Source organism: Oculina patagonica, chromosome 3 (genome assembly GCF_052425735.1).
Source record: "Oculina patagonica isolate OP01 chromosome 3, crgOcupat, whole genome shotgun sequence".
Classification (NCBI taxonomy): domain Eukaryota; kingdom Metazoa; phylum Cnidaria; class Anthozoa; order Scleractinia; family Oculinidae; genus Oculina; species Oculina patagonica.
This window is the reverse complement of record NC_135760.1, coordinates 22,675,438-22,692,096: the sequence shown is the minus strand read 5'-3', so window position 1 is coordinate 22,692,096 and position 16,659 is coordinate 22,675,438. Positions and strand designations below refer to the sequence as shown.

The following is a 16,659-nucleotide window of genomic DNA, read 5'->3' as shown; positions in this document are numbered from 1 at the left end:
ATTGGCTACTTTGTAACGTAGTTCCCAAGAAAACGAGTTTAAATTTGTTTGAATAAATTTTATTGAGAAATGAATGGTTTCTATCGAAAACTCGCAACTTTTTAAAAACACGCGACTTTTTTCAAAACCCCCGACTTATTTAAAACCCCCGACTTATTTAAAACCCGCGACACGCGACTTGAAACCCGCGACCCGTGACCCGCGACCATTAGGGAAACTCAGCTGATAGCCATTCACACGCAGTCACGCAGCGTCATAGCGACATTATAAATGTCTAGACGTAAAGTCTGGAAGAAAGTTGAGTTTTGTTGCTGATTTCTATCATATCGATCTCCGACTCTTGTTATCGAGCTACACTCTTTCGAAATCTGCGGTTATTTTTTTCTTTAAACGTCTTCATCAAGTCACTGAAATAAATTCTGACACAGGCAACTAAAAATTATCTCAAAAACTGACTTCATTTTCGCGTAGCTTTCAGTACAGATTAATTGACAGTAAGAAATTTGCACGTGCAAAAGTTGACAGCTCTATGCGTGCGGTATGCAAATAAATTTACCCAGAGACGCTGTAACCGTTTACTGTATTTTATTTTATATTTTCAAGAACGAATTGTGAAGGAAAATGTGTTTTCAAATAACGGTTTCAAAATCTGTCATAAACTCCAAAATTCGCACGTAGAAATTTTGTGCGCTTCCAAGGAAAAGGAGGCTCGTGTCTACCAAGGCAGCATTGTACAGGAAATGGCAATTAGACAGCAGAGGCGTCTTTGAAGATTCATGTTTATTTTTTAGGTGCGTTTTCTAAATGAAAAACTTAGATGGTCACATGTTAATTTTGTTATTTCGCGCGTTATTTTCACCGCTTTTAATCGTTGCGTTTTATAATGCCTGAGGCACTTGGTCTTTTATAAAAATATATCCATAGACGATTCATAAAGTCCACGCCATTCCAAGTATTCTGTTGTATCATTTACACAAATCATTTCCGTACTGGGATCATTTGCGGTCCAATTTGGGATCTTTGCGGGCCGGGATCATTTACGGGCCTGTACAGCTCCCGCAACCTCTCACGAAAAATCAGAAACCCTTCACAAAAACTGATAGCAGTATAAAGGAATTATGGACCAAAACAGTAGCCTTACTTTTGTTTGATGGTCATTTTTATCAGTTATCTTGTTTTTATCTAATGCTCACTTTTGATTTTATTATGCGTGCTTATCATGTACCCATCTTTGACCATGCGCTATTGGTGTTGTTAAACATTATTAATATTTCTGCTACGAACACATTAAGTTTCTTAACAATTGAAAAATCAAGTCTACTTTGTCTTTTACCGAAGAACAGTATGAAAGGTAAATCGTTTCACAAGTGCAGCTTATTTAAACCTTGTATTAAATTTAGACTTCTATTTGCTGTGAGAGAATTTCAATCATTTTAACACTGATCGAACTGATTAAAACAACTTGGTGTGCTCGAAAGACAAAGGCAATGAAGAAGTAGGACAAGAACTAAACAACCCCATAAAAGTCATTGAGGCAAAGAGTAAAAACTAAAACAGTTTCAAAGATGTGAATGAAACACTGCACCAAAGCACAAATTGAAAAAAAAAAATAACTAAAAGTGGCTATAAGCCACTAAACTCGGAAAAGTTATTATGAAACAAGAATCGAAAACAACAAACTGACAAATAAAGGTTTGCTAATACAAATGATGTTATACTTTCCAAACTTCTGTTTACTTCACTTTGATTGTCATCAAATACTGATTGAGAGCAGACCGAAAGGCCAAGAGATAGAGTTCCCATCTGTTGCAAATTGATTTCTTTCTTTTTATTTTTCTTTTTTGTTATTTGAAGGTAACGAATAATAATAATAATAATAATAATAATAATAATAATAATAATAATAATAATAATAATAATAATAATATCATTGGCTATAAGTCGAGCGATTTTTTTTTCACCAAATCGTACTGAAATAAATTCATCTTTAGCTGAGTGTTTTGGGTTAGTTTTTTTCTAACTGGTTCTAAAAAACCAAAGGTTTACGGTCTCGGCTTATAGCTGAATAAATATCATAATATCATTTCAAGAAAACTGACATTAATACAATATTTCGGTTGGTTACTAAGCATGTTAATTTTATGTAATTTAACAAGAAATGTAGGTATCAGAGAAAAGGTCTAATTCTCTAGAGGCCTTAAAACACTTGCACGCATTGCGTGCATATGTCTAACAGGAAACGAGTGAAGGAGTGAATTCACTTCGCCCACTACAACTCTTTTCCGAGTTAAAAATGATCAGCCAAACAGAAAGATGGATTTTCTGAAGAATCACGATGCTGATACTTTTTTGATTCAATCGAATCAAATGTGCGAAGGAAAAACGCGACGTTCTTTAAAAAAAGTGACGGTTAACAGCTAAAGAGTTGTACTGTGGAATTTAAGATCCCTGTAGAGTAGAAGGTTCTTAAAGTCTGGTTACCTACCTTGCTTAGCTTGTTATGCCTGGATCAGCTCCTACACCTCGCTTCAGAAACTCCAGTGTGTAGAAGAACTGCTAAGTGTTAGTCGTTTCAAACCCATTGGTCGACACTGGCAATGACCTTCTTTGATCTTCTTTCGACGTACGTGTTTAATGATTAATTGTCGCATATAATACATGTCATAATAAAAGTTTTTCTGGCGTTCTTAAGAAAAGAATTTTCATATCCTGTTCGCGTTTCCGGGGTGAACATTTTTTCATGAAACTGAAGGTATCTTGGAAATACTTTGTTATGATAGATCAATAAACCAGATTAGATGTTGTATTTGTAATATTTGTTTATTGTAATATGTGTGTTTTGCAGCAATAAAAAAAAAAAACCATTCTCCCAGCTATAGATTGCCGCTTACAAAATTTGCCCTCAGAAAATATAACTGCTTAGCATTTAAGAGGAATATTTTTTAGCTGGATCGGCTCCTTCACCTCGCTTCACAAAGCTTTAACACAAAGCTTTAACACGTGAATATTAAACGAATTCACTTACGTCTTTGTCGCCTTAATAAAAGTTATTTCTGGCGTTCTTAAGAAAAGAATTTACATCCTGTTTGCGTTTCCAGGATGAACATTTTTTTTAGTTTTTCGAGGTTTTAAGCCGTAGTGTTTCTGATGCTACAAAGAGCAAAAATACAGAACGGGAGAAATTCTGCATATTTTGGTGCGAATCAGTAGATCTTAGCATTCCATGTCTGTTGTGTAACCTGATATATACTGATATATACAATACTGTGTCTGAAATTATTTTGGTGCATGCAAAAATACGACGTTGTAAAACTTTCTAAATATAACGATAAGAAACCCAAAGCGAGTCCTACAGTCGTTAAACCAACATTCGATCTTTCCTGCCTTTTTTAATCCTGAGTTTTTCGAGAAACTGACCCTGTTGCCCTTGTTTTGGCGCTTTTGTCAGGTATGGGTTCACCCACCCCACCGTAGACAGATTCTTTAACCCAATGCAAGCGCGTAAGCGGGAGAAATGAAAATTTGAGACCTGGACCAAAGAATATTTATGACGGGAAAATTTGGCTGGCTTTTAAAATTACAAAGACATGCACAGATCCCGGCTATGAGCTTATCTTTGACATACAGTAAAATTCGAAATAAGCCCTGGGCTTATGTTTTCTCATGGACTGCAGTTTTCGGAAGATCTTGTATATGGTGGGAGGAGGGGGTGGTATTTTCGGATGGACATTTTCGTTTAAAAATCTTTGGGTTTGTTGTATATTTGGAAATGAAAATGAAATGGTTTTTCAGGCAAGAAAAGATATAACTTTGCAATTCCACAAGTTAATTTTTCAGGAAAGGGAGCCCCATCTTTAGAGTTCCTCGGTTTGTAGTTCATATAGAAGTGAGACACAGCGGACCGGAAATAGGAATACAAGCGCGCGCCTCGGAAGTGAACGCGCGAAAACTGCTAAGAGGTTGCGGACCTTGTGGTTTCTTTCAAGGAGTGTTACTGACTTAAGAGTCGCTACTTTGGGGGATTGCAACAGAGAATATAGGGACTTATTTCCTCAAATAGACGGGCCCTTTTGACATTTAAAAAGTGAATTTTCTGAAACGGCATAAATCTTGTCAAACTGCATTTTGGCAGTTTTGGCTCCTGGAAGAGCTCAAAAAACTAAGGGTTTCAGTCTCTAACCAGTGGCGGATCCTGATTAATTGATGATTGATTGTCGTCATAATACATGTCATAATAAAAGTTATTTCTGGCGTTCTTAAGAAAAGAATTCACATCTTGCTTGCGTTTCCAGGATGAACATTTTTTTTTTAAACTAAAGGTATCTTGGAAATATTTTGTTATCATAGATCAATAAACCATTCTTCCAGCTATACATTGCCGCTTACAAAATTTGCCCCCAGAAAATATAACTGCTTAACATTTAAGAGGAATATTTTTTAGCTGGATCGGCTCCTTCACCTCGCTTCACAAACCAGCAACTACAGTGTGTTGGGGAACTGCTAAGTGTAGTCGTTTTAAACCACTGACAATGTCCTTCTTTCGACGTACGTGATTAAACACATGAATATTAAACGAATTCACTGACGTCTTTCTGGCTTTCTTAAGAAAAGAATTCACATCCTTCTTGCGTTTCTAGGATGAACATTTTTCCATAAAACTGTTGGGATCTTGGAAATATTTAGTTATCAGAAATTAATAAACCATTCTTCCAGCTATACATTGCCGCTAACAAATCCCCCCCCCCCCCTTCCCGCAAAATATAACTGCTTTGCTGAAATCCTAACAAAAACAAACTGGTTCAAAATCTTCAGTTCATCTTTATTGGACTATTTTTTTCAGCAGAAAGAAAATAAGTCCTAGACTTGTTTATCGAGGTTTTAAGCCGTAGTGTTTCTGATGCTACAAAGAAAAAATATGGGACGGGATAAAATTCTGTATATTTTGGTGCGAATCAGTAGATCTTAGTATTCCAAGTCTACTGTATAACCTGTCCTCTCACACTGCTTGAGCAATACTTCCCTGCTAAAGCAGGCTCGCTTCGATCTTCCTTAGACGAAGCGACTTGGCCAGCAGGACTAGCAGGGTATTGTTTTAGTTTTACATAATACCTTATTCTTACTAATTTTCGCGATTTTCGCGATTTCAACTGAAATAATCGCGAAATATTATACGCGCGAAGAAAACATTTCGCAAAATTTAATACACACGCGAAAATTAATACCAAATTGTTAAGTAAAAGTAAATAAAAAAATTTAAATGTTAAGAACTTCAAGTTTCTGTCATTGAAAGTATCTTTCCGTCTTGTTTTCGACAAGCACCCTTCCTCTGAATACTCTTTCGAGCTTGTAAATCGGCCAAAACCGTGCTCTTTAGTACAGTCACCAAAGTTTCCATTTGCAAGTTCCTTGTAGTTCTATTGAGCCAGACCTTACTATATATTCCCAGTAGTTTCTTAGTAGTTCCTTGGTCAATAAAACACTGACAAAATCGCGAAATTTGACACACTTTTGCTCTAATTTTTCTTGCAATCGCGAAAATTAATACTCGCGAAATTCGGCTCTCGAATTTTTGCGAAATTAAGTACGAAAATTAGTAAGAATAAGGTATATCCCCTTGTTTTAGCACTTCCGTGGTACTATTGCCCATGGCATAGTAGCCGTTAAGCCTGGTTTTCACTAGTGACGCAAGCACAAGCGCAATCACGCAAAAGGACAAAAGCACAAGCACAAGTATCAATAACCGGCATGCAATGCATGCTAAGGCGATGACTTTCCAGTATAGCAAGTCAGTAAGTTTGAATCAAGCCCAGTCGGAGGACTAAGAATAGACCTTTTGAGCTTTGTTTGTTTGTTGTCCCATTTCAGATCTATATGTGATGTTACCCTTGAAAATTTCTTCTTTCAAATTTAAACAAATTCATGATATTCAGATAGATAAAAGGAAGTTCTTTAGGAAGCATCATGTGATTTGTAATAGGCAAAGTTTTACATACAAAGCTGAAAAGGTCTATTGTTGTGAGTGAAAATGTGAGCCCAAAAGATATCCAAGTAATTTTACACCGAAATTGATTATTGTTGATTGAAGTGTGATTTAAGTTGAGACTGAGACTGACTCATTTGCTACAAAATAGGAAAAGGGGGTTTGTTACAGAATTTTGTAATGCAAGCTTTTTCTAAGTCCAAAATATTGTTGTCATTTGGAGGTAATACACAACTACAGTACAAGTGGAGTCCAAGAAGTAAAGGTGATACAGTGGTGAGCCAGTGGTGACTTGAAGGGGCCTAACATGCAAAGCAATCGCAGAGCAACTGAATTAAATTCAACTTTTGTGTATTTCATTTTTTTTTTTTGCTTAAATCACAAAACAATTTTGCAAATACATTACATGCATACAGTGTGATGCAATAAGTAAAAGTACTGACCTTCGTCAAACACAAACGCCTAGGATTAATTTCCATACCATTGGCGAGTCGATACACAGGCGATACATGTCAGAAGATTGTGTGACATTTTCGTGTGTAAGGGTCACAGAAGGCATCGTGTAAATTAGTCTGCATCAAATTAACAGCACTTAATTTGAAGCAAATATTATCAGTGCATGTTCAAGCAAAACAAGGACTTCAGATAGTCCACCTTTTCAATCTTTTTCAAGGAACTGCAATCGATTGACCTTCCAGTTTGGTACAGGCTTCTATGGAATTAAAAGTTACGAAACTAAACTTATCGTCGATGGTGTACAATAATTACGAATACTGACGTACTGCATGACTCGTGCGAACTCAGATTTATCCGCTACCTGATAAAGTACGGCACTCACTACAGGCCTGAAACCTCTGTTCAACAGCTGATGCTATAGCAGAAGAAGTAACAGAAAATTCTTACTTGTACTCGCCACAACTCAAGATGGCGAGTCGTGTTGGAAAGAAGCAAATAAATAAGCTCAAATATTATCGATAAAAATGCACGCTCAATCAAACAAAGATTTTAGATAGCTCACCTTTTCAAATGCAATCTGATCAAGAAACTGCTATCGGTTGGCGCACTCAGTTACACTCAAAAAGTTACGACACTTCTAAACGGCCTTCTCCACTTCTCAAATTCAAGCTTGAGTCAGTTATCGCGTATTAAAAACTTAGGTACCGTAAGTGAGGTCAAATTTATCCGATGTATGGTCTTTCCTGACCCAAAATCTCAGTCCAACTGCTAGAAATTAAACGTGTTTTGCCGATGCTCTTTGCAGACTGCTGCGAAACACAATCAAACATGGCGGAACGAAAAAATAAACAATGCTTCTAGTGCTTAGTTACCAATCCTCTCTGGTTCGATTAAGAGTGTGTCCATAAGAGGACCAGGCAACATGTGATGCAGCTCATATCACCGATTTCGCCCAAACGTAGCATAAATGCTGGGTATGGTGAGCTATTTACTGTGACAAAACATCAGCTTAAAATATTTTATTCCCTTCAAGTTATGGCACCTTTTGCAAAAATGGCCATTTTTCACTATTTATGCATATTTAATTAGCTGACTTTGATTGACCAGTTCCACAAGAAAAAAAGACTTCTGAAAATAAAATTCACTGCATTATCTTCTGTGGTTATTAGGCTTTAAGTACAATAATTCACTTCAACCGTCTGATTTGATTTCTTCTCCTCAAACGGTCTTTTGGAAGGTACACATTTCGTACTGTTGGAAATAGCCTTTAACTAGTGCCCAATATCTCCCATGAGCAACAACTTATATACATTATTCTTACATGGGTAATGAAATCCATCTCTAAACTTCACAAAAATGCCACAAAATGTCTGGGGACTTCAATATTTTATTAGTATTGAGGAACTAAACACACGTGACTTAACGATTTCTTGCTATTTCATCAAAATTCACCGAAACACAGAAGCCATTTATTTGCCTCAATTTGGCATAAAATCGGTACAAAAAAGCTAATCAAGCATAAATCTATAGATAACAATCAAAATATTGGCGAAGAAAAGGCAGTTAGGACATTTTTCGGAGCGTTTTCAGAGCCGATATAATTCGGCAATGTTGTGATAGCAAATGTAAAAATAGCGGCGAAAGATTTTCTTCAAAAGCTCGCTCAATTCAACATTTAGGCACATCAAAGTTAAGAAACAAGAAAGTAATACTACATACATGCCACTTATCGACACACAGATGCTTTCTTTTGAAGGATTTGTTCTTCCTCGCTGCACTTCGATCCTTCGATCGATCTCAATTGACATGTACTGTTGCTTTGAGGCGCGATGAACTTAGCCAATACATCGTGGTTCATTCTTCGTGAAAGGTGTAAACAGGTTGTCAATAAAGTCATTCAAAGAGCTGTTCAAAGTTCACGGAAGGACACTTCTCTCAGCCAGTTTGAATGAAATAAATTTAACTGGAAAATAAACAGCCGCCATGTTGTATTTCTACCTTTGAGCCTGCCGTTTCAGTCAGCGGTACGGCCGTTCACTGGGGCAAGTACGTAGTTGTTTGACTAAATCCTATATAGGGATATTCATAGAGGGGATACATAGCCTAGCCCTACACAGCTATACACACCTATACATAGCTTAACACAGCTATACACACGCGTGTCCATTTGCTTTTCCTCCGCAAATGTTTGTTTTCGTTGGAATAAGTAGCGGATGGCGTTATCTACCCTCTGAACAACCGGGGCTTGATCTTAGCCTTATAAGTAGTGTGCGTTTCTTGTAAAAGTGAGCATTTTTTTCAACTTCTCCATTGAATTTTTTTGATAAATAGTTGATGAGAAATACACTGGATGCAGTGTAATGTATGCGATGCAATCGGTTTTGATGCTCTGAAATTGAGCTCTGAAATGTCGAAAACCATTAAATAATCAGAGCAAGTTTTTTCCATCTTATATCAGGTTAAAACTAGTATGTTTATTGTTTTTTTGTTGTTTCTGTCTTTTTGGGAGGTGGGGGGGGGGGAGGGGGTGGGGTGAATATGGACATTTGAAGAAATGGCGGTCAGGTTGTCAGCCTGGCCTGTGTACATCTATTCCTTCTGTTCAAATCGTCTATATTATATTACACTTTGGCAGCTAGGAGACTGAATTTGTACCCACTCTCTTTTTCGGGATCCCACAAAGTTCTCCATCTGTCCATTTACCGATAAACGTCATTACTGCAGTTTTGTTTTAGAAAAGGGCTTTTATGGGGACAAATTTTTCCTCCTGAATGCCCACATTGCAAGTGACGAATTGCGGCTTCAAATGATAATTTTCTTCATCACCGACTCAATTTAAGTGGCTATGTGAATTACAAAGACGCGAATGCAGACTTTTGTAAAGAGCTTAAACCCCGCATTAACACTAAACAAATTTATTGCAAGACTAGGACTACGCAAGACGGCAAAACTTATTAGCTAATGTTTCAACCAGCACAGGTAGTCTTCTGTCTTCTTCGAGGTCAACGCGAGGGAAATCCGTTTTATTTTTTGTTGTTTTCTCTCTCTACATTCACACCTTTATAGATATATGTATATATTTGCTGCGCCATATAGACTGCGTCGCTAAAGGCATTTCGTACGTGAATACTTTGTTCAGTTCAGCACAGACGCTCCCCCAACTAAAGCACTTGCGCAAGAAAGACCACCTGCTACGATTACAAAACCTACCTCGCTATCCACCGGATAGTGATTTATCCCGTGGTAAACGTTATTCTCCAATTTTGCTGAGTTATTCATTTTTTCCCATTTATGCCCCGGGGGTAGGGGAATTTGGTCAAAAAATGTAATCGCTATGCGCGGTATTAATCACTATTTTTGCCAGGGGAGGGGAATTTGAGCAAGCAATAAAAAATACAAATGTCTGGAAAGTAACTGGGAGACGTTGACATTTTGATTTGTTTAACTGTGTAGCGTCTTTTATGCTAAAAATAATTGTTTATGTTCCAAAATGACGCTAAATGGCGGTATAAAACTGCTCCGACGTTTCGGCAATACTGCCTTCTTCAGGGTGCCACCCCAAAAAAGGCAGTATTGCCGAGACGTCGGAGCAGTTTTATACCGCCATTTAGCGTCATTTTGGAACATTAACAATTATTTTGATTTGGTTGCCGTGCATGCCGACCGTTGAACATAAAAATCAAGAACTCTGTTTCGGTGAAAGTCAAATGGAACAGCATTTTTTCTGGAAAATCTCTTCGGAAATTGACGGAACGTCAGAAATTTTCTTACCATTTGTAAGGTTTCCCAGTTCTAGTCTCCCATCCTTCGGAAAGAAATAACAGGAAACTGAGCTACAAATGGTAAGCGACATCTATTTCGGTTAGTTTGCTAATTTTGGAAAGAAGCCTTTCAATTCCAACCGGTTCTCTCCAACAAATGGTAAGCACCCTAGAGTTTGTTCAGCATCACATTGCGGTAAACACGTCAAGCTGTAGCGGAGGAAATTGTTTTCCCTACGACAATTTGAAAATATTCTCATTTTCATCACAAACGCATCCAACGACCACTCGCGGAGGAAAAGCAAATGATCGCGCGTGTGGTCACGCGTGATGGACGCGTGATGCCCAGTGAACGACCGTACCGCTGACTGAAACCGCAGGCTCAAAGGTAGAAATTCAACATGGCGGCTGTTTATTTTCCAGTTAAATAGTCCATTTTACAGTTGCCTTCCAAGTAACCTGGCCTTTGAATAGTAGCGAGGCTGGAGGTGACCTTGCATTGATACAAACCTCCCTGCTTTATTATGTAAATGCAAACTAGTTAGCATCAGAACAACATGATTTACACAACAAAAGCAGTGAGGTCTGTATCAAAACAAGGTCACCTCCAGCCTCACTTCCATTCAAAGGCCAGGTCACTGAACAGACAACTGTAAAATGGTCTATTTATTTCATTCAAACTGGCTGAGAGAAGTGTCCTTCCGTGAACTTCGAACAGCTCTTTGAATGACTTTATTGACAACCTGTTTACACCTTTCATGAAGAATGAACCACGATGTATTGGCTAAGTTCATCGCGCCTCAAAGCAACAGTACATGTCAATTGAGATCGATCGAAGGATCGAAGTGCAGCGAGGAAGAACAAATTCTTCAAAAGAAAGCATCTGTGTGTCGATAAGTCGCATGTATGTAGTATTACTTTCTTGTTTCTTAACTTTGATGTGCCTAAATGTTGAATTGAGCGAGCGTTTGAAGAAAATCTTTCGCTGCTATTTTTACATTTGCTATCACAACATTGCTGAATTATATCGGCTCTGCAAACGCTCCGAAAAATATCCTAACTGCCTTTTCTTCGCCAATATTTTGATTGTTATCTATAGATTTATGCTTGATTAGCTATTTCGTACCGATTTTATGCCAAATTGAGGCAAATAAATGGTTTCTGTGTTTCGGTGAATTTTGATGAAATAGCAAGAAATCGTTAAGTCACGTGTGTTTAGTTCCTCAATACTAATAAAATATTGAAGTCCCCAGACATTTTGTGGCATTTTTGTGAAGTTTAGAGATGGATTTCATTACCCATGTAAGAATAATGTATATAAGTTGTTGCTCATGGGAGATATTGGGCACTAGTTAAAGGCTATTTCCAACAGTACGAAATGTGTACCTTCCAAAAGACCGTTTGAGGAAGAGAAATCAAATCAGACGGTTGAAGTGAATTATTGTACTTAAAGCCTAATAACCACAGAATATAATGCAGTGAATTTTATTTTCAGAAGTCTTTTTTTCTTGTGGAACTGGTCAATCAAAGTCATCTAATGAAATATGCATAAATTAGTGAAAAATGGCCATTTTTGCAAAAGGTGCCATAACTTGAAGGGAATAAAATATTTTGAGCTGATGTTTTGTCATAGTAAATAGCTCACCATACCCAACATTTATGCTAAGTTTGGGCGAAATCGGTGATATGAGCTGTATCACCTGTTACCTGGTTCTGCCCTGTTCTCTCACGGGCACACTCTTAATTATTAACTAAGTAACCCTCACCCGAATCTTCCATCGTTCGCTGGCATATAGGCGACGTCATCGCCTAAAAAGCAATGCGCTTGTGCTTTTGCTTGCGTTGAAGCTGTTTTTAGGGTGAATTACGAGTACAACCCGCAAATGATCCCTGCCCCGCAAATGATCCCGAGACGGCAAATGATCCCAAATTGGACCGCAAATGATCCCAGTACCGGAAATGATTTGTGTAAATGATACAACAGAATACTTGGAATGGCGTGGACTTTATGAATCGTCTATGGATGTATTTTTATAAAAGACCAAGTGCCTCAGGAATAATAAAACGCAACGATTAAAAGCGGTGAAAATAACGCGCGAAATAACAAAATTAACATGTGACTATCTAAGTTTTTCATTTAGAAAACGCACCTAAAAAATAAACATGAATCTTCGAAGACGCCTCTGCTGTCTAATTACCACTTCCTGTACAATGCTGCCTTGGTAGACACGAGCCTCCTTTTCCTTGGAAGCGCACAAAATTTCTACGTGCGAATTTTGGAGTTTATGACAGATTTTGAAACCGTTATTTGAAAACACATTTTCCTTCACAATTCGTTCTTGAAAATATAAAATAAAATACAGTAAACGGTTACAGCGTCTCTGGGTAAATTTATTTGCATACCGCACGCATAGAGCTGTCAACTTTTGCACGTGCAAATTTCTTACTGTCAATTAATCTGTATTGAAAGCTACGCGAAAATGAAGTCAGTTTTTGAGATAATTTTTAGTTGCCTGTGTCAGAATTTATTTCAGTGACTTGATGAAGACATTCAAAGAAAAAAAAAATAACCACAGATTTCGAAAGAGAGTAGCTCGATAACAAGAGTCGGAGATCGATATGATAGAAATCAGCAACAACTTTCTCAACTTTCTTCCAGACTTTACGTCTAGACATTTATAATGTCGCTATGAACGCTGCGTGACTGCGTGTGAATGGCTATCAGCTTAAAGCATTTCGCCGCAAATAAATCATCCCTTGATTGGAGAGAGTTCATATTTCTGTTGGTTGGATTGTTAAACTTAATGTCACGTTTTAGGTTACTAATCGGAGCATATTTATCAGCTATATTGATACAGTTGTGGTTTTGAATTTACTTTAGTAAATCGTTCAAATACGGTACATTCTCTCGCGTTAATTGTTTTTCTAACTGTTGTATTATTAATAAAGAAATGGATTTAATAAATTTAAATCTCCTGTCCAAATTCTTTAGTCCACGCATATCCAACTTTTACGGTTAGGCGACTGTTTCCGGTCCGAGGATCATTTGCGGTTCAATTTTGGGATCATTTGCGGGTCGGGATCATTTGCGGGCCTGTACAGATTAAATGTGATTTTAAAATTTGAATTTGAAGTTAAAAATTGGTGGACGGACACCAAACAGTCTCCTGACAACCCGGAGTGCTCTTGCGAGGGGTTTCAACTGTTTGGAGGTGTTTCCATTCTTTTCTTCAATCCCTTCTTTAAGTCTCTTAAAGTTCCATTCAAATTCAGGTAGAACCCCACCTTAAGTTTTGTTCTTGTGAGAAAACAACAGAAGTCAAAGGTTGCGTGATATAACCAAGCATGGATTTTAATTATCTCTCCCTTTCCATCTCCTTAGCCTTTCACCCCTACCTGTCCCTCCCTTTACTCTCTCATTTAATTTAATGTTTGTTTACATTTCCTAACCAATTCAGTATCGTACTAATCTGTGCCAAGCAATCAGATAATAACAGAAATTTGCCTTAATTTTGATCTCCCATACCAAGACCTTCGAGTATAAACCGCTAATAAAACAAAACACACTTGATAATGATTCTCTGAGGTTATACACCTTGCAGTATTAACGTACTAACGAACTTGATAAAAAAACCCATGTCGTACTGAGAATTTTTTCTGATCAACATAGAAAATAAGTTCACAATGGTTTGTTCCCAAAACGTTTTTTACTGTACAGAGGGTCTGTATATTGACCTGTAACTTGTATACCGTATTGAAAAATTCAGAACGAACCGACTTCTGCCCGCTACCATGATATCATGTTGAAAAATTAGCTCGTTCGAAACCGTAGCAAAATCGTTAGAGACAGACAAGATACAGCCGTTTACTGGCAGTCTTTGAAAATCCTGAATTTCGTCAAAATGAGCCAAAAAAAAGTTTTAAAATTTCCTTTATCAATATGGTTCTTATCTTTTTTTTCAATTCTATGAACTGCTTTTATGCAGTACTGTCCACAAAGATTTCAATTTCCTCAAAGTTTCGGGACAAATGGATACAAAATATTTCGTGCAGAATGTAATTTGATTAAGCGAATGTTTTCACGTCTATAAATACTTCAAGCGGTGAATGAAAAACCGTTTTGTTTTCATCGATGAGAACCACTTGCAAATAGTTAATGCATAAAAAATAACAATCAGATCAGAATACAATAATTATTAATGTAAGGTCTTGCTATTATGTCTCGGCAGAGATACTTCTTTTTTGCAAGTTCAAATGTATGCAAATTTCGTGTGAAATGTAATTCGATTCCATTGTCTTGTTTACAAACTCTATCTTAAGAAAGTTGTATTTTCGTGAATAAAACCCATTGGCCTGTTTTGTTTTCCTGATCATGTTTGTCTGTGATTTTTACAAAACATGTGGTCTTTTTTTTCGGAACTTTAAGTTGTACAAAAATTCCTATTTTGAACACAGATGTCACTTCCGGAATTTCTCATCTAAAATTCAATTGGTATTTAATTATAATTATTCGAAGTTTTCATTTTCAAGTCATCTTTTCATTCGATATATAGCTTTACTGATCTCGTAAAAAATTCCATTCAAGTTCACACCAATACTGTACATTGCCAATGTTTTGCTGACGTCTTGAGAAGTGTCTTACTAACGTCACTAGTCAAATCTAAAATATATCCAAACCCCGGCGGGGGGGGGTACTCCCTATAATGGCCTATACGGGGAGGCTCCGCCCGAAAGGGGTACCTTTTTCAGGCTTCAGGTATATAAAAGGGTAGGGATTTCACGATTTTAAGTATATGAAAGGGTATGGAAATCTGTCATCTGGCTATTTAAAGGGGCCTTTTATTAAAATATTTCGAACAGACGCAATTTATGGCTGTATTATTTTAATTTATTAAGCGCTACATAAAAATGACAAGAAAACGTCCTATTTTAAGTACACGCCATGTCTCTTAGGTATATGAAAGGGGTACCTTTTTCGATTAAAGGTATACGAAAGGGGTACAATTTCTGTCAAAAATGGTATATGAAAGGGTAAGGGGTTAGAACTTGGGGAGAAGGCCTCCCCGTATAAAACTTTTTTGAGTACCCCCCCCCCCCGGGATCCAAACCATGTTGTGCAAACATTCTACTCTTTGTGACAGGCGACTTTGACGCCCAACTGTGCGGAAATGAAAATCGACATACTTCTTGCTAAATATATAAAAAATAGTTTTAAAGTGGAGTCCGCCTCAAAAAAATGTACCGCCAGATCACACTGCTATTTGTAGAAACCAGCAAAGCGTCTAGTTTCAAAGTTTCCCACAAAAACATTGCGTGACATGAATGACGTTACCCCTTTTATTTACAAAAATAGCTTCAACTTGTCAAAGCAACTACAGTTTCACAATGGTGATTATTAGTACTTTACCCTTTAAGCTTTTTCTCTGTCCCCCCGCCGAAGCAAAGAAGAGAACCAGATTGCAGATTAGCCCAAAAGTCGACCCAGTGTTTCTACAACGATTTACTGTCAAAACTGAAATGAAACCGATTGCCCCAGGCTATCCCCGTCATTTTTAGCCGACAGGAGACTATCGTCTAGGACGACCAAAGGGTAAACTATAAATCGGCCACGCCCGATTAACAAGTGTTGAAATAAACTTGCTCCTGTTGTGTACGTCGCGTTAATTTCCTTCATTTTGAAATGTTACCACCTCTCTCGCGTTAATTTCCTTTATTGGGAAGTAATTTTCCCTTCAATTCGCGTTAATTTAAGTCGCGTTAATTTCCAATACCTTAATTAACACAAGCGTTAATTTCCTATAATAAGGTATACAAATTTTGTTGCAATTGAGTAAAATAGTTTTTATATTTTCTGTCTTTTACTATGAACGTTCTTGTTATTATTTTGGGAATTTGTCGAGATTGCCGAGATAGCTCAGTTGGGAGAGCGTCAGACTGAAGATCTGAAGGTCCCTGGTTCAAATCCGGAGAACTCGCATGAGTTCTGAATAATCCCGGGTCTCGGCAATATTTTCTGTTTTTTGGTTATTATTTTGAAAATTATTTTCAAGCAAACTTTCCAGTTAATTATTTGTTGAAATTGTGTCACTTTTTAACAATGGTATTTATGTTTTGTTTCTTTTATTACTAATATTGTTGTTGTTGTGAGGTAAACTTCCAGAGGCAGTTCAATAAATGTCATTTGTTCCTATCAATTTTGTTTGTGGTCGAAACATCAGCTGCCGAGATAACTCAGTTGGGAGAGCGTCAGACTGAAGATCTGAAGGTCCCTGGTTCAAATCCGGAGAACTCGTATGAGTTCTGAATAATCCCGGGTCTCGGCACATTTTTCTTTTACCCGATATAAAGGGAAAGGCGATTTCTTCTTTCACACTTACCAGCATCAGTCAGTTCAAACTCCTGATTCTGTTTGGTTCTTTTTTCTATTCTCGCTGACAAGTCTTTCATAAGGATTTCCATTCT

General features: G+C 37.3%; 1 long non-coding RNA gene across 1 annotated transcript in view; it reads right to left on the bottom strand.

Moving 5' to 3' along the window:
- The window catches only part of LOC144645734 (uncharacterized), a 30,168-nt gene extending 13,509 nt beyond the window's left edge, over positions 1 to 16,659 (bottom strand). The window contains exon 1 of the long non-coding RNA XR_013569334.1: positions 16,575 to 16,659. This is a non-coding gene — a long non-coding RNA (uncharacterized LOC144645734). The remainder of the gene's footprint in view (positions 1 to 16,574) is intronic.